Source organism: Agelaius tricolor, unplaced genomic scaffold (assembly GCF_023055355.1).
Source record: "Agelaius tricolor isolate 1412-34295 unplaced genomic scaffold, bAgeTri1.0.p SCAF_4, whole genome shotgun sequence".
NCBI lineage: Eukaryota > Metazoa > Chordata > Aves > Passeriformes > Icteridae > Agelaius > Agelaius tricolor.
The window spans coordinates 18,142,082-18,169,258 of record NW_027269264.1 but is presented as its reverse complement, the minus strand read 5'-3'; positions in this window follow the sequence as shown (position 1 = coordinate 18,169,258).

The window sequence follows — 27,177 nt, the reverse complement described above, 5'->3', positions numbered from 1 at the left end:
ACTGGCCATCCTTAATGATCAAAATGGAATACAATCCCTACAGATATTACAGGAGATGAAAATAGCTTTTCCACCACATTAGCCTGTTTCTCATGGACCTAGTACTACCGATCATTTTTAGTTCAATACTCCTCTCATAATTGCTTTCAGGAATTTCTCACAACATTTTCAATCAGCTTACATTTTCAACAAGCAAGCTGCCCAACTCTAGCCATGCATGATGCTTCAAATGACTAAAGAATAAAGAGAAAAGAATAAAGATGTAAAAAAACATTCTAGAGACAGGCACAGTTGCACCCAGTGTCAGAAGAAATAGCAAAAGTAAATTAAAATAATAAAACTACTGGAAAGATAAAGCAGTTTCTCACATTAGGTGCGTAGCAGCCAGCTAGCAATGCTCTATTTGTGCAAAGTAGACCAAATTCAAAGAATTGAAATTGTGTTTGGCAATCCCAGTAGAACATTCATTTGTCTGCAGCATAAACCCACAATTTCGTACAATTTAGCAAGTCTAGCAAGCCTAGCAAGCATCCTGGCTCAGGAGCAGCCTAGCAATAAACTAGACAGTTGATATTACAGAGCAGGATTGAAGTGTGATAGCAGAGCTGCGTGGGAGTTGTGTATAAAGCATCTACTTGCATTTAGACTTGCTCAAACCAATGCCTTTACCTTTTGCTAAGCCGGCCACAAAATTCCTGCACAGCAATTGGTGGGAAGGGAGGTGAAGCAAGGAAATCAAAAGTGTCTTGTGTATGAACTTCCAAATCCAGAACAGTATGCATCCAGCAAAAAATATGGTCTGCTTTTCATCTGCTCTTGAGAAAATTCATAACATCCCTAACCATAAAGATTCCCAAGGAATAGGAGTTTTACAAAAAAATGGGAACCTTATCACACATCAGCAAACTCAGAAATTTGCAACAAAAATTTCTTCAGTTTTTTTAAGTCCTCTTTCTTTTCCTTGAAGAGGGTGGTAATAGTTACCTTATCAAGTATGTGACCTCTGGGTGCTCTGGGAGATGTGCTGCCTCATGCTGTCACTCCTGAATGGAGCAGATCATCCCCAGTTGTGGTTATGATTGGAACCTATGTGTAAATTACAAAATGCCACCTTAGAGTAGAATCCTCTTTGGTTTGCTGCCATTGCTTTTCTGTAAATTTTTACCAACCTTGCTTGGCAGTTCCAGTAGAAGAACTCATGTTGTCAGACTTTGTGTACGTGTGCATTAGGTGTAATTAAGCAGGATAAGTGGAATTAAAATAATATTTCATATTTTCGTTCATGTAACTTTTAGAACACTGCAGGATTTATATTGATGGTTTTTTTCATTCTACTATATGAAACAGAGATAACAGACTGTTCCTTTATTCCTATTCCATATGGATTGAGAAAGAAAATGCTTAATAGGCAGAGCATTTCAAGTAGGAAATCAGCGATCCCTGAAATTTTTGCAAACTTGATATTAAAAGATGAATCAATTAAAAAACTCACATTATAAGACTTACAGAAAAATAAAAATTGAATGGGCATGGTGTCTATGAAATTTCCATGCAATCATTCCCAGTTTTTAGCTCCACAGACATGGCTCCATATTTTATAACCTTATATTCTCCATTGGGTTTTATTTCATGCCTAACAGTTAATTGTTGAGAGACATGTAGACACACTTGTCCCATGAGGCAGCTCTCAACCACTCATCATTTTCCATGTACAAACAGGCATATGTTTCTATGATCAATATAAACCACATACATACATGCTTTACAGGCAAATAATAAAAAACAAAGTGCTTCTATCAAATATATAAAGTCATCTTTGCATGATTAAACAGTATAAAACTTTCAAACCTTTATAAAGTATGCACCTTATTACAATGTTAACTGTTCTAATGAAATTTTTAAAAAATTATTATTTAATGAAATAACACCATTTAGTGCTTTTAATTAGCCTTCTGATGCTAATTTCAGGCTTGGAAAAGTGTCCAATGGCTTGCTGTATTTCTTCAGTCTGTTTCAAAATCTGCTTGTTCCTGGCTACTTAATAATCTCCAAAGATATTACTGAATTATATACAATGTGTATATAATGCAAATATCATTGATTGTTTTATTGCATTGTTACATAAGATCCAGTTGGAATTTATAACAAATATCATTTTTCAGGTAAGTTGATCCTGGCTGGACTCCCAAGTTCCCACCAAAACTGGTTTATTCCTTCTCTCCTCAGCTGGACAACAGAGAGAAAGTTTAACAAAAGGTTCCTCCATTGAGATGAGAACAGGCAGAGGCTGAGTACAGGTGGAGATTGCTCAACAATTACCTGAGCTAAAGAGACTGAAAAAAATTGGGAAAATTACTTTCTTCAATGTAAATCACATTACAGTAGGATAATGAGAAATAAAACCTAAACATTAAAAATCCCTTCCTGGCGTTGACTTCACCAGAAATTTCTCTACCTTAACACTCCCACACCTTTTCAGTGGTGCAAGGAGTTGGAATGGGTATTGTGGTCACTTCATCACATTTCTGCTGCTCCTGCTCCTTCATGGGTAGGGCACCTCACACTCCTCCCCTCCTCCACAGCGGAGTCCCTCTCATGATAGATAGTCCTCCAGGTACTTCTTCAATATGAGTTCTTCTCGCAGGCCACAGTACTTCACAAACTGCTTCAGTGCTGGTCCGTCCTCACCCTGGGCTGGAGGGGAACCTCTGCTCCAAAACCTGGAGCAGCTCCTCCTACTCCATCTTCACTGGTGTCTGCAGGACTGTTGTTCTTTTATATTCCTCCCCTCTGGATACTGTTCCCAAAGAGGATCTGCATTTCCTCTTCTTTACTACATGGTCCCACAGGTGCCACCACCATTGCTGATGAATTCAGCTATAACTGGTGTCAAGTCAGTCTTGTAATTTTTTGCACTGTTAGACATATCAGAAGCTTCTGGGATCTTCTCAACATATAGCCTCCCTGCTACCAAAACCTTGTCATATATGCAGAACCAATATAGGAGTTCAACAATTAAAAGAGTCAGACTCTATGAATTTATGATCAATTCCAGGTGAAAACAGCACTGTAGAAGTAAAACTGAAGTTGCTCTAAGGAGGCAACTTTTTTCACTTACGAATTCAGTGAATGCTGATTGACTGTGTTATTTTTTAAAAAAATCAATATTGTTATTGGAGAAGAGAGAAAGACTAAATAGTTGTCCATTTGAACAAGTCAATAAAAGTAGAAATGTTAAAAAAATTCCCCAGGAGGAATAATTATATTGAGAGGATTTCATTAGTGTGGAGATTATCTTGAAGGAAATTTCAGCATCAGAAGTCAATAACCACCCTGAGTGTTTTGTCATTATTTTGCCTGTTTCCACTAGAGATCTATTTCTGTGGTAAAGACAGGATAAGGTAAATAACTAAAATCTGCCACAGTATTTTGAATAGGAAAACTAATTCTGTTTCTGATTGTCATTATTTTTTTAATGTTTTTCTTATGTTGTATCCTGCTTTGACAGTCAAGAGAAGGGATAAATTTTCGTGTCAACAAAAAGCTCTAGTTCTATCCTGCATTCAGCCATGGAATATGTTGTTCAATGTCACCTATTATATCTTGAGCAAATGCTTATAGCTGTCCAGATAGTTTTAAAGCCTGAGAAGACTCAGTTCTACAATAAAACAGAGTTAAGACAATTGGTCTCCTATTTGATTTTTGGTCTAACAGAAACCAGTTGGGTTAACTTTTATATTTAATACTTGGCTTTATTTTAAGTAGTTTTTCATATTAGGAAGAATTAGAATATTTCATCACATTTCATTTGCATCTTACAAAAATATAGTGATAATTAGGATAGGCAAAAACAATAAAGGAGATTATGGCTGAAGAAATGCAAGATTTTTTTCTAATCAGCAAACTGGACATTGTCATGGTTTATCTGTGCTATATATATCTATATGGTATGTTTTATTCAGTCTCAAATTCTTTGGCTACTTGTATCACAGCATATATACATCATAAAGCCAGAGAGACTATATATTAAGAAAAACCCAGTGAGATATTCTTAAATTTTAATATTTCACTGCCTTGTTATTAGAAATATAGTTAATAAGCATACATATTTATAGCACTACTATACTACAGCACTACTATATTACTATTTCTAAGCTACTTGAAGAAATCTCCCATCTATAGATTTAGAAGCTGCCATATGTTCCTGATGTAATGGAAAGTTGTTTCTTTACCCAGAGGTGGAACTGCTTTTAAATGCAATAACAAGACTAGAGTTTTAAAGAACTAGAAATTGGTGCATCAAATAAAAAATAATTAAGTGAATCTAAGTGGCTTCATATATTAGGACAAGTTTTTCTACATGAGTAAGCCAGACTAGCAGTAACAGTGTAGGTACTTTCATAGATGTTGACCAAAATAATTACTATATTTGAGATCACTAAACTTAAAAATAAATGCATCCCTTTCCACACAAAGAAAATAGTTTCAATGCAGGTATTTAGTAATCTGTTTAAATTTTGTCTTTTTGTTAATCTCTGGGAGTTTTCATACTTTCCAAGACCCACAGTTTGAGATTCTAAGTACTTCAAAAAGTCCTAGGAATAATATGAGGTTCTGTAGACTCAAGCCTGCTGGTAAGAGGGTGTTTACTCACCCTGCACCCATTCATTAGATTATTTTACTAAAAGCATCTAAGTTTTAGAAAATAATTGTTAAATGTTCATTTATTTCCATGCAAACTTTATTTCATTTCAAATTCAGGTGTACATGTTTCAGTTCTTATTTTTGAAGACACTTATATCAGCCAAATTGAAACATAAGTAGTTTGGGCTAAATGCTCAATAATCATTATCCTGCCCTTACTTTTCTATAGGTGGAGATACTCCATCTCTTTGAATGATGAACCTCAACTCAGCACTGGAGCTTGTAACTAGACAATATGCACCAGCAAATGTCCTCTGAAGATTTTCCCACTCTTCTCATTCAGTATTTTTTTTTAAATGTTATTAGAATCTAGTGTCAAGATTACTTTTTTCCTTTAAAATCTATTCTTTGCCCACTGTGACAACTTATTTTTATGGGGCTGACAGGCAACAAGATAAGTAATCAGACCATCTTTGCAGATACAGTTCTAGAGGAAAGAAACTACAAAATTATTTTTTAACCATGGCTGCTGCAAAGCCTAGAAACTATTTGATCTGTATGTGTCCTGTTTTGTACCAAATCTCTACAGAGAACTTCTTAAAATAATTCAGTTGATATACCGTGTGTTATAACCTACCACATTTACCTGTGTGAATTCAGAGACGACTTCTAAATAGATAAGGAATTATCTCACAGAAGAAGATGAGTTGTTTTTCTCCCTAGGAAACAGAGCTTTCTGTACCAAAATTTAATTTACCAAAGAAGTATTTCGAGAAGTATCACACAAATCCATCTATACATCTTCTCTGATTGACAGAAAGACAGTCAATTAAGATTCTTCATCTAAATTATCCCTTGGTATTACCTTCCCTCTTTTTCTGCTACATGTAAAGGCAGTTAGAGAGAAGAAGGCAAAACTGTTATCTACATTGTCTAAACCTATTGCCTGCTGGATGGTAAGACAGCAGCTTAAAACTCTTCCTTTTCTCTCCCCATTCTTAACTGCTGTTGTGGCCATAATATAATCTAGTTGCATGTACTCTTGACCAGTTTGTTTTGTATCACTCAAATACAGCTGCATGAAATCAGGTAGCTTATTTTTTAGCTAATACCTTCCAGAATGCAGGTGATGATTTTAGAGAGGTGAAGGATCCACTACTGCTTATTTCAGCGTTTAATCGCTTTCACTGTTATTTTTCTTGGTTTCATTCCAGCTTCTGCCTCTGTTTTTTTCTGGTGTTTCTTTGCCTAGAAAATAGCAAAGTACTTAAGGAATTGGCTTTTTCTCTCTCTGAAAGTACTTATAAACTGCAATCAAGTCACTTCTCAGGTTTTTCTCTCAAATGTAAAGTGCGAACTCTTAATGTATCTCTGTGATAAACATTCTTTCTGCCTCTTGGAAGTGACTCTTCTATTACTTTTTTTGCACTTTGCCTAATTCCATATGTTGAATTTGAAATGTGAATGTATGAACATGCTTGTTTTGGTAATGCCTGATTTGTATGCAACAGAAAGGGTCACTTATCTTTTTTAACTTAATCTATACAAGCAGATGATCAGGTCACAAATCAGGATCAAAGGGAGATTTAAAATCAGTTATTCAATTTCTGTGATCCTTTAAAATGTATTATTTCTCTTCTATACCAACGTAAGCATTTATGTATGCTAAGTTTCATAGAATGTCTTCTTTCCGATATTTTCATGGAAGGAAGTATACCCCAATACTGACCATCACCAGTTTTCTCTTAGAAATCCCCATTTATAAGAACAGTACCTTAAAAACCAATGGCAAATTATTGCTTGGAAAAACTCACAAAGATAAAAAATATCTATCTTAACCATAGACTGTACTTACCTCTTTATGCAGAGTATACAACTCTTTCTGTCTTATGTGCAAGGGGCTCTATTTTTACTGAAAACAAAAATTCATGTTTTATTCCAGCAAAATATAACAGACGTAGAGTTAACTTAGGGTTAATATAATTTGGCTAATAGTGTTATGATATCAATTGCTGTCAATTATATATTCTGCACAGTGTAGTTGAAACAATTTGCATAGAATAAATTACTAGTTATTCTGAAACTATTTTCTCATAGCACAGTACTCTAAATGTGCTATAATTGCCTCTGATATCTCTCTGACAGGTTTTGGTATTTCATACTCATTGAACGAACAAAGCATGCACTCCATCCAGCAGGGTGCATTAAGAATAAAATGAAATCTGGCACTTACATGCCACTTCCATTGATATTCATGAAGGAAAATGTAGTTTAGCAGCTCAGTCCAAGACTTCTCAAAGTGTATGGGAAGAGTCACAGCAACGTCTATGACAGCTGAATCACAAACAGAGGCCTGGCAGAGGCAAGCTACCTATGGCACATGAAAATGAGACAGCAAGCCCAGCACCCATACTGGTTGAAAAATAATAAGGCTGTTCTTAACCATTTTCATCTGTCTTGCAGTAAATATATAATAGCCTTCTGCTTAAGTTCAAATAAATAGCCAAGTCCTCTAATAAATCATCCAAGCATTTCTTTTCTGCCAGTTATGTACCAGACACATTTCTTTGACTGTCAGCACACATGCTCCATTAGCATAAAAGTTTCTTGTAGAAACATTTATTTTTGAATGAGAACAAAGTCTTTCATTTCTCCTTTTATTTTTTCATATTTATGATTTTTTATTGTTGTGATAACATTCAATGCCACCAAAACCAAAATAGTAACAGAAGTTTATGTTACCAAATAAATGGGATTTTAATGAACTTTCTGACAAAGAAAATGATACCAGAAAATGATACCAGAAATAATTTATTTTTATCTTTCTGACTGCATATTTACAATAAAATTTTGTGGATTTTGGAACAGTTTAAATTTTTGAAAAATATATTCCAAACCTCAAAGATGTTTTGAACATCTCAGTTGTCTTAATTTCTGTGTGTGTCTTTATTTCACTGTTTCCAACAAAAGTTTGCACCAAGAATTTTCACTATTTAGAAAGATAGCTATTCTACTTCTTGGGCATGACTCCTATAAACACACTATGATGCACCTTGCAAGCTACCTCTAAGACTGCAACATATAAATCCATAAGAATTTCTCCAATTTCAGTGCTTTCCCTAAATTATTACTCAAGTTACTACTTTAATGGAATTGTTAGAGTTATAGAATAGCCTGTGTACCTTGGAGATCATCTAGTTCCAACCCCCCTTCCACAGGGACACCTTCCACTACATCAGATTGCTCAGAGCCCCATCCAACTTGACCTTAAACACTGGCAGAAATGGAACAGCCACAGCTTCTCTGGGGAACCTTTTCCAGTGCCTCACGAGTCTCACAGTAAAATAAGTATTCCTAATATCTAATCTAAACCTGCCCTCTTTAAGCCTGAAACCATTCCCCCTTGTCCTATCACTACATGCTCTTTCAAATAGTCCCTCTATACCTTTCTTGTAGGCTCCCTTCAGGTACCGAAAGGCAGCAAATAGATACACCCTGATGCTCTTTTCCAGGCTGAACAATCCCAGTCCTCTGAGACTTCCCTTACAGGAGAGGTGCACATCCCTCTAATCATCTCGGTGGCTCTCATCTAGACTGTCTCCAGCAGATCCATTCCTTCCTGTGATGGAGATCCCAGAGCTGGATGCACCTGCATTATTCATATAATAAAAGCTGCATGTGCACTTTGGTTAAGGATCCAGGTCAAGTTATTTGGTTTAACTTCTCTACATGCAATGAAAATTTTCCATTTAATTTAACTGAGACTTGATTTAATCTTCCTGAATAGCACTAATTCTCTTTCTCATTTTTATGAATAATTTGTTGCCTTTGATCTACTTAAAGTTGCATGAAGTTCCTGACCTGTTAGTGTTAAGTACAGCTTACACCTATGTCATTGCATTGATTCATTCTTGTGAAAGAGCCTCCTACTGGTAACAAAGCAGTTTTAGGCTTGCCAGAAGTGTAGTATTCTCAAGAGTATCTATATAGTAAACACTTTCAGGATAATCTAGGATTCTTCAATATGTGACCATCTGGTTGTAAAATAAGGGGGAAAACCTTCAGTGTTGCTTAGTATAATCCACTTTCCAAAACTGCTAGTGTTTATATTGACATTTAAAGCTAGGAGTATTAAAATTGGTGCAATTATGCCAGTGCAAATTTTAAAAATGTGGGGGGAAAATATGTTTGATTTTTTATAAATACAAATATCTTCATTAAATCAGGGTTCATTTCTTCACACTGCATGGAAGTTACATACCAGCCAAATGACCTATTTTTGTCTCTACTTACCTACCAATTCTTCATAAGCATAATCACTATACAAGTTATTAAATAAGTTATTAATCATGAAACAAAATATTTTATTGGAAAGGACAATTCATACTTCATACTGTTTTGAAAATCTGAATAGAGTTTAGTTTCTTTGCTTGCTTTCCCTTCCATATTCCAGAGTACTTTTTTTTGAGGCTGTACAATGTTTTATATTAATAATATATGCATAATTCCTTTGAGATAAATATCTACTAAAGTAAAAAGTCTTCATGAAGTCCAACCGACTGTCAGTTTGAAGGCAATATCTTAGGGAATAGTTCAGAAACTTTTTTTCAAAACATTTACCAACACATTTCCCGAGTCTTAGGTTATGGACTGATACTAGAAAATAAGTTACTTCAAATCAATGTTTTTCCTAGATAATGCTGGTTTTGTAAAATTAAAACGGTCTAGAGCAAACCCCATTTAGTTTTGACAAATATAATAATTCTTTGCCAAGAAAGGCCACCTGTATTATTTTCTGCTGTCCAAATATTGAAACTCAGTTGGATACATCTAGATTTATGTTTTCCATGACATGTCCCCTCTTCTCAAACGGCATAGAACTTGCATGATCTCAAAGGAGATACCTTACAACTCATACATCTGAGGATTTGTATTTCCTCCACCAACCATAGTAGACACAAGCCAAAATTGGTTTCAGAGATTCAGTAATTCAGTCAAGCAAATCAACAACTTGCAAAAATGCAATTCAATACAATCAACTTGAAATCAATTATGTTACTCAGTTTAAATCAAATTTTAGATTAGAAACAGTTCTGAAGGAAAGTATTGTTGAAAGTTTTGTTCTCAGAAAAACATTTTAATATTAACCAAAGATAAGTCTTATCCTTAAGAAATATAAATTCTGAATTTATTTCAACTCAAACAGATGCCTGAAAATCTTCAGGAAGAATAATATTAGGTATAACTTCATAACCCTTGGCATGTTCTAGATGCTTTGGAAAAGCAAACTTTTTTTTTTTGGTCAAATGTGCTGTACAGACCATGAGGAAGGAATAAGCAAGTGTTTTGCCATGCATTCTGAAATCCAGTAACATGTTTGCCATTCTATCTCATACATGTAATTTAAGGCTTTTCTGCACACTCAGTGATCTGTAATTTATTTCACCATGCACAAGAAAATAGCCTATAGAGAAAATAACATACAGAGTAGCTGCAGTGTGAAAATTGAGCAATATCTATAGGGGAATATCAGACTCAGCCCCACATATATGCAGAGAAGCCACATACACACAGGAAATACCTCAGTGACACCAAAGAGCAGAAAGATCTTGAAAAACGTGGGTCAGTGACTAAAACCTGTCCCTTAAAAGTCTTCCATAACCACAGGATCTCTAAGGTTGTACTTTAATGTTCTGTGAATCTATTTTAGTGTTATTTTACAACTGTGAAGTAGATTTTTAAAGCAAGTGTATGACATTCTGCTAAGTGACTTTTAACCTTAGTATTTTCCAGCTGTATCTTTGCACCCCACAATTCACTACATTATCCAGTTTTCATCTACTACTTTAGAAGGATTTTAACAATAAGCCTTTCAGCTTTATTCCTTGAAAAATGGAAGATTATTTGAAAAAAAAAATTAGAGAGAATCTCTGGGCATTCTAACTCTCAAAAAAAAAAAAGAAGGGAATGATAGCTTTTATTCTTTAGTATGTTTTCCAAATTTTTCAGTTCTGATGCAGAGTTCTTACAAAAATTGTTGCCTTGTCAAGACCCTGGGACAAAGATGAGGGAACTGTACACTATATAACATAATTTCCCATTAATATTCTGAGTTTTGTGGGCAATCTGCATTCCATCTCCTTAAACAGGCAAAACCATCACACTCACACAGCCAGTGAGAGCTCTAGAATCTTCAAAGGACAAATCATGAAATCAGGTAATTTTTGAGGAAACTTTCGCAGTTCTATTTTTGTTAGTCTTTAGCAGGCCTAGGCTTTTGCTTTATTCATGTCATAAAACATAGCATAGATCTCCTTTACTGCACAGCATTGATTACTAAGCTGATTGTCAACATATTAGCTACTATGTTATGTCTATCCTACAGTTTTGACAGGGACACTTGAGCAGAACACCTCAGTGAAAACCAAAGACAAAATACAAGCTGTGCCTGAGAGACCACCACTCAGAATAGGCAATAGTTTTTCTGGAGCAGAGCTTATAAGTAACTATTTCCATTTCCCACCACAAGAGTATCCCAACAATACTGTGATTCAGGCTGTCGTGAAAAGGTTAATTTAAAACAAAAGCAGTTACAAAGGCAAAAATATCAAAAACACCACGTGTTAGACTTTAGTAGCATGTCCCAAGTGAAAGAAAAATAGCAAACAATCTAACTGGTGCAAATTCAGTTGGCTGGACTATATTTGAATTGCATTGAACCTGGCAGCAGCAAAGGCAGGTAAGAAAGTCTTCTCCTTCCTCCTGAAAACCTTGCTTTAAAAGTCTTCAACAAGTGTGATACAGCCTGAGGCTAAATAACAGCTTGTAGAGAAATAGATGACAATTCTGTTCATTTCAGTTTTTCAAACTTTATCCCAAAGCTCTCATTCAGTAGGTGTTGAAAGTAGAAAAAACCACTGCAACTGTAATTCTAAGAGCTGCAGGAAAGCATGCATACATAATGTGCAAGCCTTCATCATTTGATGTGCTCACAGAACTTGAATTGAAGGTGAAAACATAGGTACATTTCAGCCCATAAACAGACAAGAAAAGGAGTGTAATGTAACTCAGACAAAGTAGTAAAACGAAAAGGTCTTTTTCAATCACTATTGGCAGATATGTGTGTATACAGGTATGCATGCAGACTCATACTGTCAGTGAAATTAAAGCTGACAAGTGAAAACTTGGCACTGCATGATGTTTTGCAAATTTGATGAACCGACAGCAGGACCTAGAAGCCCTTAATCTTTGCATTTAACTTTAAATAAGTAATTACCTTTTATTAAAATATGAGCAGCAGGGACTTAAATTTCAGCTAGAACCTTGAAATTTCATGTTGATCTTTGTTCCAAGCTATCAATGTAAAAACCCAATGCCAGTGTCAGTTACAAATAAATGCAATACAGATAGGAAACTGGGAATCTCCTCTGGATACAGTTTATGGTACATTTGTTGGACTGGTTCACAATTCAGAATACATACACTTAAAAAAAAAACAAAAAACAACAAAACACAATAAAGGTTTACCAAATACAAATCTAAGTTTAAGGCTTGGAAAAAGTTTGGAAATATTTGTAATGACAGTATTCTTCATGTTTATTTTAATGACAGTGTTCTTCAAGTTTCTTTTTTGAAAAATTGACTGTTCATAGAGTCTCTATATATGATTCATTTTCATATTCTCAGGTATGTTTAGAAGAAAGGACACATCCTTTTATATGTAGCCATTTCTGCAGGATTCAAGAAAAAATCTTTTAGTCAATAAACTAAGAAGCGCAGGCATTATCCCTTTGAGAAATTCTTTCAAAAACAGAAATCTCTTCAAATGCTTATAACGCATGAGTCAAATTAAAGAAGAGGTGACTGCTATCTCAGATTAGACTATTAGAAATAGCTAATTTTATTAGGAAGTAAACTACTATCTAGCTTAGGTTTGGGATTGAGGGACCAGTATTGGGCAATGCTTAGGAGCTGTTAAAGACATGGTGTTTATTCTCTTTGAAACATATTGGTAGTACTTTTATAGTTACTAATACAAATTAGGGAACATGTTTCACCACTTATGCAGTGAAAGCTTCTAAGGTCTTTATGTGAAGCACAACAGCATAGGAAAACATTCCTAATTCCTGTGTCACATGTGGACCTTTAAATTATAATGATTTTGACATTTTCTTAGTTATGGAACTATATTCCAACTTTGTATATGGTATTTTTTTATCTACATCTAATGCTTCTTAGTCTCCATAGATATTCTATAATATCTATGGAGACTAAGAAGCATTAGATGAAGGTAAAAGGTTCTTGTGCTTGCATCTACTTTCTACCATACTGAAAATGTGTTGTCAAGGTGAAGAGGCCGGCACAAAGCACTGCATTCTTTTCTTGATCAGTGTTGATTTCTTCTGAACCATGTGTACTCTCAGCTGTTCTGTTAATTATTTTAATATTTTAAATATTTTAAATATTTTGTATGCATATAAAATATATTAATATTTTAAATATTTTGTATGCAACTGAACCACTCTCTGAGAACTCATCATTATCCAGCCTGGTCATCAAAGATTTAAGGGTGCAACATTTAATTTTTTTACTTAAAAATTCACATAATGCCTAAGAGGTCAATGTACATTACCAAAGTCCAGTAATTTAAACATTTGCTGGCTTTCTGCTTCACAAGTTTGATGGACATCTTGATGGTATGACTAAGATTACTGAGGAACATAAAAATCACTATAAGGAAATCACAGCTGCAAACACTCTCAAGATGAGCTTCAAACTACAGTTGTGTTTTCTGAAACTAGATTTGTATTTTCTGTCACAAAAATTTAATACCTGCAGAATGCTTCTGCCACGTGTCATTAAGTTCACCTTAAATGTAACAATCCATTCCTTCTAAAATTACATCAAATGGGCTGACACTTTTCTGCAATGAACTCCTGATATTGCAAAGGTTGTGCCTTATTGAAGCTTTTCTTTAGGATTTCTACTAACAAAACTACAAGAAACTGTTGATAGTTTCATATTAAATGATTTGCACAAACAATGACAAATTCTTGATTAAACAATCTGGCAACCAATTTTCACTAAATTGAAAAGCTATTAAATTATATAGACTTACTTTGCTTTAGCACTCAGGCTGCAATCTACATTTAATAGTTGCTAAGCATCCTTCTGATGTCTAAACTCTTTCTAGACAGAAACAAAATGGATTTTGTAATAAAAATAGAATTAAAGAAAATAAAGTAATAGGAATCTATTAATTTTTATTAGCTTTATTTTGTGCCATCTGTATGGTAAGGACTTTGTAAATGGTATAGTAAACAAGTGCACATATGGACAGGAATATATGCCAAAAATTTCTCCAAAAAGCTGAGAAGTTAAAGTAAAATGATAGGTAGGTAGATATCTTTCTTCTATTAACAGGTGACTTCTACTACTGGTGTGTTTACTAGATTTGGGAGGTTTGTTTTTAAATTAATGTCATGCTTTATTTCATTCCCTTAGTAAGACTTTAATTTGTCCCAGGACTGTAAAGAGAGTAAAAAAGCAATACAAAAACCTCTGCCACTTCTGGAAAGGACTCATAAAGACTGTTAGCTACATTAGTATTTACATTTTACCGTGCTTTGCAAGTTGTGAATTACAGGGATAGGCACTCTCTCTGTACTCTGCTAGCACTGCTTTCTGGGGTGTCCAACTGATGCCAGCATTGTTCAGCATACATAGAATGGGAAGCTTTTCCTTACTCTTTTTACTCTTATTGCACAGTGTGGCAAGGTTTACATAGCACAGAAAATACTTTCCCCTCGGATAAGAACTAAAGACAGTAAAGCATTAGTAATTTCAGGGTATTGTTGGGCTAACATCCACAAGTCATGCTCAAATGAGGTGATAAAATTGCCTTTCCTTCTAGCATCATCCTGTGCTGAAGTTTCTGTTAAGGGATGAAGAATCTCAGTGCAATGGGCCGACCATGGGGGAAATCAGAGTGTCTGGTCACTAATGCTTGAGGGTAAAAATGCCTGTGCCCTAAGGACCTACTGGCCTCAGAATCTTGCATCTTTAATATCAAATATGCAAATGAATATTCAAAAAAGTTGCAAATTAATATTCACCTCTTATGAGGGCCATATCAATTTGGCCTCTGATATCTGGATTGGGAAATAATAAGTCTTGCAAGTAAGCTTAACATTCAAGCTAAGCTTAATGGAGGCCACTTTAACTCAGGCAAAAACATGTAGAGTCCCTGCCTACCTCAGAGCACAATAGATCTGAGATAACAGGAATCTTTCCCTCCTTTATTTTTCTGAGAGCTCTATGGAGTCTTTTCAGCCAGCCCTGAAAGCTTCTTCAAGTTTCACTGGTAGAAACACATTTTTGCCTGCTTAGATGTGGAATGCATGCTGGCAGCAATCGAAAAAAAAGAAAAACTAAAATTCCTTCTGTTTGCCATTTTTTTATATGACTAACCACTAAAATGTGGAGTGGGAAACCTGGACTGCATGGGTGAGAGCCCTGTTCTGATCCTTCCTATGTCAATACTTCTTGTGTCAGAACATGAGTTCAGCCTCCAGGACAATCATTTGCAGCTATGAAAGACACTTGTACCTGAAGTCAAAACACTCATGGCAATTCCTGAGGAGATATAAATAAGTTCAAGGGGCAGCTACAGAGCAATAACAGTGCCTCAAGGCTCACGGAAGTATTGATAGCTGCAGACTCTTTCTGAGTCCCATGAGACAGTACTCAGGCCCTCAATCCACTCCACAGAGCTATCACGGTAGCATTAAGCACTGTTTCTGTGAAGGCAGTTAGCTATAAAATCAATGTTTTCTACCACCAGAAAAAATCCTCCCCATCTTTTGCTTGTGCAGCTGCTCTTTCTCGTGCTGATTTGTGAGCAGGGAACAGGCTTGTAGAAGCAAGCACTAGCAAACCTTGACCCAATCTTTAGCTTGTTATAGAGAGGTACTAAGGCAGAAGAACTAGGAAGCTATTTATCAGCCAGTGAAGGACAGGCACATGCATTTTCTCTTTCTCTTTCTTATATGTCAGAAAAAAGTGGGAAACCAACAAGTTGGATGCATTTCCTTTGTGATTTAGTAAATCTCCAGGTTGCTTCTGAGGCGATACAATGATGTACTACTTTTCCTTCAGGGAAAAGGAAAACTCACAGCATAGCCCCTGCTTAAATGACATTTCAGAAACACTTTTTCAGTTGGCATAGCTCCTAGCAGAAAATACCAGCTTCCTATTTCAAGAGGAATACCCTAATGAATTTGGTCCAAGAAATGCATTTTAAACTGTGTAAGTCAAGCCCAGGAGAAATAAAGAATGAAAAAAACACAGCATGATCAGTAAGTTCATGTTCTAGTATAACCACAAACTACAACCTTTTTTCAGTGCTGCTGGCAACATCAGTACAGCTAGTACTAGACAGGTTTCTGAATCTCTGCTAGTAAAGCTATGTCAGTCCTGTTCATGTATATATTACCCAAGAATTTATTGTCCTCATGTAACTACAGCGAAATACAATACAGAAATTATGAGGGCAAACAACAACATTTAAAGAGGAAATATCAAATTCTATTGAAAAGAGAAAAAGACACTGATTTTTCTTACAATTATCATCTGGTTACAAAGAAAACAATAAAGATGGAATAAACTAATATATTGTTGGTTTAGAAGACAAGAGAAAAATTGCTGCATATTTGGCTCTAGTAGAACTCAGGTGAATGGTTGGCAGAGGCAAAAGTTACAAAGAAAGGAGTTATGAAAATGCTCAACTCCATACCTTCATTATTAGGTCTCCCTCACCCTGCATTGTTAAGTGTTTTGCCTTTAAGTCCTAATTTGTCATTGGGAAACATTATTTTTCCTTCTGTTTGCTAACAGAAGCTTTCTGCAACCTTCCTCCAAACTGGCTGTCTGATTACAGCTCTATATGGATATTCTTCTAAGAAGTAAACTCCTGCCTGCTAACACACGATGTCATAGAGTGGAGACAAAATACCTAGGGGAGGTCAGCAAGATGGGTTCTGTTTGTTGAAGTTAAATTGTTTGTGCTCCAATGTACAGACAAGTATCAGTAACAGACCCTAGAAAATTCTGTTTTCAGATGACACTCAATATATTCTGCCAAGAAATGACATTTGAAACATATTATCCAGCTGCCCCATATCCAATGTTTCTCTCATTCTATTAATTTGCAATTTTATTTCCTCCATCAGAGCAATTATAAATATCACTTAGCAGCAAAGTGCCCCATATTTCACTCTGTCATGACCTATTGATATACCACACGATGTAAAGCCTTTACTCACCCAGACAGCTTTTCTGCCTAGAGCTCTTGAGCTGGTATCCTAGCAGACAGCCTTGCTTTACAAAATCAGTTACAAAGGGTTCAGAAACAGCAATTATTCCATAAGATGGAATAAGAAAATCTAATAGTTGAAGTATGTTTTATGTTGTGACATACAATTTTTTAACAGTCAGCAGGATCATGACACTGAGAAAAAATTGTAAGAAGTTTAGCTTTTGGGCACTTTTAAATACTGTTTAATTTATTAGCAAATCTCAGTGCAAATTAGAATACAGCCTTTTTTAAATCACCATGAAAAACTTCAAGCATTACAAGAGACAGTAGGGTCTTGGCCTACCTGTCAACCTGTGTCTTGATTACAGTGAATTTTATCATTCTCAATTTCATTTTAATGCCAAAGCAGAACTTTAATTACCCAAACAAAAAGGTGAAAGAGGGAAGAAAGGACAAGAACATGAATGGCAAACAAAATAATTGGGATAAAAAAGGTATGGCTTAATTAGTGATTCAACTTTCATGAGTTAGAAAGCACTGCTTAAACACTTATATACCAAGTACAATCTATATCTCACAGAAGTCTACAGAGGGAAAATCCTCTTCAGCTTTAAAGGATGTTGGATCAGCCCCATAAATGTTAGTTTTGCTTTACATAAGTCTGTGAACTAAGATTTTCCTTCCTTTCAGGGAAAGCTCATCCACTAATGGTGTCTGGCAGCTTTGAGATAGTGTGGGTTTCTGCATGCGCCTCCTTGCCCCAGGCCAGTTCTGTGTTTATATGCCTTCTCCTGAAATGCCTCACTATCTCATAGGAATTACCAAAAGGATGCACAGCATGCCTCCAACATCAATTAGGAAAAGCTTCTGTTTCTAAATGGCATTTATCATCTTTTATAACAGTCTTTCATCTGGCCAACCACGTGTAGTGCTTTATAGGACACAAATTCTAGGCAGTAATGTGGGCACTCAGGAGGTAGCAGAATATCAGCAATCTAAACATCTCTCTGAGAATATCTCTGTAGTATGCCCAGTCCAAACCATTTCCTAATGACATAGCACAGAAATTATCTGATACAGAAGGAATTTGATCTTTTCATATCATGCTTGAAAAAAACACCTGAAAGAATAAAATCTAGTAATCAAATTCTCTCTCAATAAACATAGGTTGTCATTGCATTGTCTTCCTCCTCCCACAATCCTTACTTCTCTAGAGGGTGATAGGACTTTTCCAAGAGAGAAAAACCATAAGAGCACACAAATTTTATTAAAATATGATTCACAGATATCCAAACAGTCGTGGGATTATTATTTTTCACTTTATTTGAATTTCACCCCCTTTCCCACAAAAGCATAAGCACAAAACATGGAAGACTGTCCCTATTTGAAGGTACCCCTACAGACACACATACACATAGAAAGATAGATAGATAGATAGATAGATAGATAGATAGATAGATAGATAGATAGTGATCTCAGATGTTTTCTTGCACACCTCTATCAACGCAATCTTGTCTAATTCCTCCCATAAGCTTCACTCTAATTTTCTTTTGCCCTTGGGCTCCTGCACAGGATTCACTCCTCACATGTAAGAGGAAACAAGCAGGTTCTTAGCCTCACCTTTTCCTTTTCTTTGCTAAAATTTAAATCATAAAATCCTGTTGGATTGATGGAGTGTTTAAAGATAGGCTCAGATAGTCAGGCTTGGACAGTCACAGGTCAGTTTTCAACTGAAAGAAAGAAATATATCTTGTCTTCTACAGAAGTGTTTAATAACCTAATTTGTAGTCTAATCCATAGTGAAAAGAAAAATAAAGGAAAGAAACTGTGCCTTTTTCTCAAATTCTTTAATTAATCACCTCTAGATCTAACTAGCTGCTGGTTCCTCCTTCTCTGTGCTCCAAAAGAACAGACTTTCTCAAGAATCATTTTCTGCTTAACAAAAGCATGGTGGCTTTCACCTCAATTTTCCTTTTGACTACTCCAGTAAAGACATAAAATCCTGGGTAGGCTGACAAGTGCAGGGGAGTCATTTTTCCAAATGCTTGTACACCTGATTCAAAGAGTAGTTTATCTTTACAGTTTAACTTAACTTGTTTTTCACCCTTCAGAACAACCTTTTTCATACCTGTAGGTACTCTTCAGGCAATAGTCATTCAAATAAACCATGTCAGCAAGCAAGCTTTGCTTTTGATTTCATATTTTATTGTAATTATATCACATTCATCTATTCTCATAGATTAGTACTATGATGATGAGGGCTACTTAAAGTTCTGCATTTCCATTTCCACAAAAATTTTCAACTTCCATTGTCAACTAGAATACAGAGATTAAAATGTTAAAAACCACACATCATCAAGCTTCTAAAAATTAAAGTCTTCTGTACATTCATTTTAGCTACATACACTGATCTTTTTAATGTTACATCTTACTAAGCAAGATCTTATCTTTGACCTTATTGTATTTTTCTTTCTCAAAGTACCAATAATAACACAAATAAGTACTGGTCATCACAATGAATAGTCTGACTAGCTGCCACATGTAGAATTAAGAAGAAAAACTTTCCCTCGACATCATAGTTCCTTGACCCTAACTAATACCTTTAAATTTTAAAAGAAATCAATCATGCCAAGTTTGCAGTCTCATTCTGTACACCTCAGCACAGCTGTCTCGGTCTGCTTCCTGTACCAGTCTGCCTCCCCCAGAGTGGTGAGCTACTGACTAGAGCAGACTCTCAGCTGATCAGATTTCCTTCCATGTATGCCGAAAATACTCTGAGCCTCCTGAATCCCTTTCTAGCATAACTGATATAACCCAGGCAGAATTAGAATTACTTCAAAATGAAATGTGTCTTATACCTTTTTAAACTACATTAAAACATGACACAGAGGGACTTGTAATCAGATTCAGGGGAAAGTGGTGAAGTCAAACTCACGATTCACCCATTTGAATTTCTCAATATGGGTAATAAATGAGGCATTTCTAGAGCAACTGAATAATTTGTACATTTTCACAGTAGATCAGACTCATATAGCAGAAGCTGGTTTTGTAATTGTGACACATTGACGGAAATTCAGTGACTCAGTGTTCAGTGATTTTAATTTCCACATTGATGGCATCCTGTTGGAATACAGGCAAGCAAATCTTATAAAATTAGCCATGTAGAAACACTTGCTACCTACAAGATTTTATTTTCTCACACTATCAGGGTTTCTTCAGCTATATTTCTTGTGCAAACCTGAGTCTCATAATAAACTACATAGGAATTTCTATTATTTTAAAAAACTCAAATTAACTTTGTACCTGAAGTCACTTTGATCACTGATATATCTTTATGCGAGTAAGGCAGAGAATGAGAGAATTCAACACTATCATTTTCTAAGGAGAAGAACACTATAACCTTTGAATTGGAATAATAAATATCAGTATTAATTTATATAGGCTGTTACCCTAGGAAGGATAATGCAAATACGTTGATAATATAATAAAAGAGGTTAATTGCTTTGCTCCCTTCTGCACACAAAAACCAAAGGAGGATGTGACTGAACAAATTACTTATTCCTTAAGCTGGAAAAGAAGTTCCTTTATATGTTTCATAGCAAAAAAAAAAAAAAAAAAAAAAGTGTGACTTAAAAATAAAAAACCTAACAGATCGCAAACTTTTTTCCCCTGACTGGATGTTTAGAAGGAGATTATTGAGTAAAGTCACTAGAAGGATTGCACTGACATGAGCCATAGAGAAGATCCTGCATATTAAAGAGGAACCAAAACAGCAAGAGTTCCTAACATAGCTGACTGACAAAATCTCTTTATGCCTGTGCAGAGGTAAGTTCAAACATAATGCCTTTAGGAAGAGAACTCTCCACTGTGTGACCTGTTTCACAGAATGGCATCAGAAACCAGTTAACTCATTCTGAAGTATTAGGTATTAATCTAGGAAATAGGGTAGGTACTAATCTTAGGAAATAAAAATGAGCAGTTGAAAGATAGCATAGTATAGTCAGGTTGTTTTTCTTCTCTTATCTGTTTTTCATTTTTTTGAAATCTTACGTTTTACCATAGCAATCACACTTCACAAGTTTCAAATCTAAGGTGTAGATAATTAGTTATTGCATATACTTTTCCTCAGTTGTCTCAGACAGAACTAGCTGTTGTGAGGGTGCTGCTCAGGCCCTCCTCTGGCAAACCAGGCTGCATAACAAGATAAGGTCAAATTGGAACCTACACATAACAGTGCATGTTAATAATGCACCTGAAACTATTTGAGGTGGTGTTTGCCCAAAACGTAGCAACTGACTTGACTGAAATTCGGTAATCATGTTAAGCAGTCATGGAAAAACTACAAAAAGGCTTTTGCAGTAAAAGAGTCAGCCTGAAGCGAGGCCTGGGAGGAGCAGGAGAGCTGCAGCGGCGGAAGGGACGGTGCTGCAGGAGCAGAAGCCATCAGAGTGTTTGACACCGCACAAGGCAGCCGGGGTGTCCTGGCCTCTGCCCTCCCGGGGTGCTGTGGGCAGCCTCTCCTTCCCTCCCGCCTGCTGCTCCCAGCCGGGCGATGGAGGAGCCGGGCCGGGCTGGCCGGGAGCTCTCCCGGCAGCTCCGCCCCGGGGCTCTGCAGCCAGGGACCTCAGGAGGGGCGAGCCTCCATCGCCTGGGGCTTCTCCCGAGGGGCCGCGGGGATTGCACTTCCCGGGATTGTAACAGAGGGGTGCTCAGAGGCTGGGGATGTTTATCAGCGTTTTCTGAAGGGGTCGCAATGTATGGTTTGTGAGTTACATCACTGACACTGATCTCTGTACAGCTCATTGATTGCCGGTTAATTACATGTCATTAATAAATCAATAAACCACTTCAATCCCAATTCAGCTTAACCACATGAAATTACTGTATTTCCCCTGTGAAAGCTCATCATTTAGGGACAAGAAATAGATTTCCTAATGTTTTATAACGTTACATTTTAAGATGTATTGTAGATATTTGTTCCAGAAGAACAGAGTCTTTACAGCCAAGAAAATTTTGCTAAGTTTATATCACTACAATTCAGAACATGATGCCATATTCCTGTGGCTTTGAAACTTCTAATTAACGTTACCTTCAATATTTTGGAAAGGGGTTCAACTAACTTTATAATGAGAGTATTAGAGTTAAAGCGGCAGGTATGACAGTACGGAGGTTTCTCCTGCTAGTTTTTTTCATTCACTTTTGGCCAGATCCTTTGCCAATTTGTTCCCCTTTTTTTCTTTTACTGCATCCATCTAATTTTAGAAACAGAAAGTGAAGTATGCTTTTAAGCAGATTGTGTTTGCCCTTTTCAGAGTTTTTTCCTTCATTTCCATGAACTCTCCAGATTACATAGCTCTTGATCTTTTGCAGTCACTTGAACAGCAGGTGGGAAAACCAACTAATCTTAGAGACTTATTTTAGAAACTGCACACAAATAAATATGTTCTTTAGACAATTATTTTATATAATTAAAGCAATGCTACATACAAGGTCTTAATAAAAAATACTGTCATAAAAATCCCCACATACATATACACATACACATACACATACACATACACATACACATACACATACACATATACATATACATACAGAGGGAGAGTTTTAGTTAAAATCGCAACAGGGAAAATATTTTATTGAAAGAACAAAGTGTATGAATTAAGTCATACATATTTTCAAGATTTCTACAACAAAATTACTATCTCACTTGATACATAACAAACTATATGATGAAATCTCATTTAGGAAAAGTCCCCAAGTGTCTTGTTCTACTGCATAGGAATCTTTCAATGTTTTTTGTATTAAAACATTTGAATCCACCTTGAAGTTAAGCCTAGGATTCTATTATAAAATATTTTTTTTCTGGGAAAGTAAGTAGGTCTGATTCTTAATTTTGGGGATTTTTAAATCCATTTTACAAATAATTTGTTTTCACTCCTATAGTTTTTTCTTTCATGAAGGAATGGAATGAATATTCTTTATATTCTGAGCCTGGATAATTTCTGAATCATGTAAAATGGACACATCATAAGAGGTAATTTAAAGCAATTTAAAAAAATAATTGGCTTGAACCAGACTGAAAGACTCCTCAGGGAGAGTCATGTCCCTTGGCTTAGGGCTCATGTAAATCTGAGGAGGATTTTTATTAAGTGTCTCTCAAGAACAGGACTGGAGGTTTTCCTCATCTGTTTGTGTTTTGTGTAGGATCACACAGGTACATGCAAACAGCCAGCATGGTAACACCCAGAGCTGAAAGTCACATGGCTGTTTTATTCCAGATAAATATACACTAGTTCCTTTAATGAAGCAACATGTCTTCCATGAAAAACCCAACTGGTATATCATTTGTCATGCATAGATGGTACCATCATAAGGAATGATCTCTTTGTGTGTAAGATTCAATATATACCTCTTCATGCATATGTAGACTCACCCCTTGATTTAAAATAAGTAAATGAATTAATAAATAAATATAAATGTTAGTCTGATGCATCATTGTGCTGGATTGTGGTTTTGGGACTTGGTTTGGATTATTTTATTATTATTATTATTCTAATGCTTTCTAGATTAAAAAAAATAAAAAATCTTGATTGTCAGTCCTCAGTCTGTCAAAGCATAGTGAAAGAAATCCTTATAGCTTGCAGGTTAAGTCTAGTTCAAGGTTCATCTGAAGTAAATTGTAAACAAACAGGGATGTGCTTCAGCAATTCAAGAAACATCCCTTTCTACACTAGTACTGTATAATTAATTATATAAGGAGAAAACAGATTCCCTGCAACTAAACTACATTTAAATGTACTGAACAATGGGCATCAATGACCCACACTGATGAATCTGAACAGAACCAAAATTTCAGGCTGCAACTCTGCCTGGGAAATCAAATACAAAATATAATATTCAGAGTTTCTCAAGAAATCTTATGTCAATACCAGTGTACAAACATAGGGAAACCGAAATATTCTGTTTAATTCTAATGATTGACTAGGAATGTGAATGCGACAATTGACCCTGATGTTACAAAGTATCTTGCAATAAACCGACTTTGCCTGAGCATTCCATTTAGCCCCATGGCAATGCACCACTTCTGTTATAGTCTGAACGAAGAATTATAGAGGAAGCAATCAGTTGCTGACAGAAAAATTGACAAAAATAAATAATAGATTTAATAAATTTTCTACACATTTAAAAATTCTTACAGACATACAATCATACATTTAATCTTATTTTAGTGTATTTTCATGTCATTATGTTATAAAATACTCTCTCCACTACTACTACATCATGTTGTGGTTTTAAAGGATGAAGTCCTGGTTTGACAGTGTTTCAAGAAATGAATTTGCAGAAAAATGCTTGGTTAAAGAAAGAAAAAAAGTGCTGTTATATGTCAATCATTAAACTATTTTTTGCTTTTTTCCCTGCTGTATCACTGGTATCAGAGATACTGTTTCTTACTTCCCATCCACTTGAAATGGAACAGAATCTTGTTAGCCAGCACTCTTTCTTTTGAAGTAGGATACTTTTTTTTGTGGATACCCTTAAACACTGAAGTGTAAATAAGTGACTTCTGTCACAGAGAACATCTTGAAACTTTGTTCTGAGATATTTTCATAGAAGTGATAAATCCCTTGGTACCCAGACTGTGAGAATATGTACCTTCAGAACCAGAACATATCAAACACCTCTGAAGGGCTGGGACTCATTTCAGAAATCTGGTGAGGGATTCTGGTATTTCAAGCTGCTTTCCTCAAGCTGAAAATCTTTGCTATTCATAAAATTGAAACCAAACCTTTACAAAGTCTGCAAAATTACTGGTTTTGAAAAAATGCATTACTTTGAGAGATTTTTTTGACTCTTACAATAAATAATTATCAGAATTTGTCTTAAACACTGCCATTTTATTAGTACCTCAATACATATGGGAAATTTTTGGGTTCTGAGAAGACCCATTCTATAATGCCTTTTATAGCTAGCTGAATACTGCTAAAATGTTCTCTCTATGTATATAACATTATAAAAACATGCAGCTAGTTTAGGTTCTAGAAAAACAAACAGCAGAAAAAAATTAAAGTTAAAAAACAAAAAGGAGATATTATGTAGATACTAGTGTCCTTGGGTACTTGAAATTAATTTATTCATTTGTTTATTTGTTTTTATTAATAAGAAGGTTGTCTAGAAGTTGAAGACAACTATAAGGAACAATTTGGTGACAGCTTTGAGGCCACTTGGTGCATGTATGCCCAGCAGATACTATCAGATGACATACCAGGACCTAAAAGATGTTGTGCAGACTCATAGCTCAAATGTATTGTTGAAAGGGTTAAGTATCTGTAGGTTCAGCAGACCTATAATAACTATGAGGTCTCTTTTTTTTTTTTTTCTTTTATTTTTTCTTTTTTTTTTTATATCAAGCAGCCTACGGTTTCTCCTACAAGAGCTCTTTTTTGTTGTTATGGAGAGATGCTTCTTGTCTCACACTACAGTGTGTCTGTAATTGCATTCCAGCAGTATTGAGAGCATTGGGCACAAAGGTCTGTACATATCTCTATTTATTTGTTTAGATATTTTTACCAAATTCATGTTTCTACCACTTTGTTAAAGGTCAGGTTTCAACACAAGGGCTCTTCTATCCTACTGTCCATCACAGTTAATAATAAAGCAGACAAACAAGTCAAAATGCCTGCAGTATAAATGTACAAGCACTGATTTCCATTTTCTTGTCTGAAACACACACATTCTTGTGATCCTTTGCTGCATTCTTTCATTGTACTTGTTCTGTTAGATGAACCTCATGGCCAGCAACCCAGCAGAAATCCAAAGTTTTCAGTTAATCAGTCAGTTACTCTACATAATTTTAATGTTTCCATTTTAAGTATTTTTTCAAGTAATCCTTACACTAATATTTTCAATAGTTTGGGCTGAAAACTTCCTTTAAAATAAATTATTTTAGACTGAGTGATTTTTCTGTACTAAATATGTTTATCATTCTAAACTTTACTCAGCCTAGAATGAAAGAATAATCAAATTGCTGACATTTCATTTTCTAGGTTATTTTACCATGCTCTCTGTTGTCTAAATATTGCTGTAAAGATTATGCACAGCCGTGTTAATAGCCTTGTTATAGCTGTGTTCTGGCCTTGCTTACTTACTGTGTCAAACAAGAAAAAATCATATTCTACCTGCACTGACGTGGTCAATATATCAGTGGACAAGGAAGGGGCTACGGACATAATTTATCTGGACTTCTGTAAAACCTTTGACACAATTCCCCACATATAAACTGGGGAGAGATGGATTTGATGGACAGACTGATGAAAAGGAATTGGTTGGACAGCCGTGTCCAGAGGGTAGTGGTCAATGGCTGAGTGTCCCAATGGACATCAATGACAAGTGATGTCACTCAGGGGCCAGTTCTGGGACCAGTTACTTAATTTCAGACATCAGGATCAAGTGCACCCTCAGCAAACTTTTAGAAGACATCAAGCTGAGTGGTACAGTTGACACACCTGAGGGACAGGATGCCATCCAGAGGCATCTGGAAAATTTCAACAAGTAGGTCCATGGGAATTTCATGAGGTTTAAGAAGGCCAAGTGCAAGGTGCTGCAATTGGGTCAGGGCAAACCCCAGTACCAGGACAGGCTGGGGATGAACAGATGGAGAGCAGCCCTGGGGAGTAGGATTTGGGGCTGCTGGTGGCTGAGAGGCTGGGCATAACCCAGCCATGGGCACTCCCAGCCCAGAGAGCCAAACGTGTCCTGGGCTGCATCCAGAGCAGCGTGGGCAGCAGGGGAAGGAGGGGATTCTGCCCCTCTGCTGTGCTCTGGTGAGAGCCCACCTGGAACCCTGCATCCAGCTCTGGGGTCCCAGCACAGGGAGGACATGGAACTGCTGGAGTGAGTCCAGAGGAGGCCACCAAGATGATTAGAGGGATGGAGCACATCTCTTATGAGGAAAGTCTGAGAGATTTCTGATCCCAGAAAGTCTGAGATTGGTCACCCTTTAAGAGAAGATTTTGGGGTAACCTAATTGTGGCCTTCCAGTACCTGAAGAGAGCTTATAAGAAAGACACAGAGACACTTCTTACAAGAGCATGTAGTGACAGGACAAGGGAGAATAGATTCAAACAGAAAAAGAGTGGGTTAAATTAGATATTATAAAGCAATTCTTTACTGTGAGAGTTGTGAGGCAGTGGAAGTGGTTACCCGGAAAAGCTGTG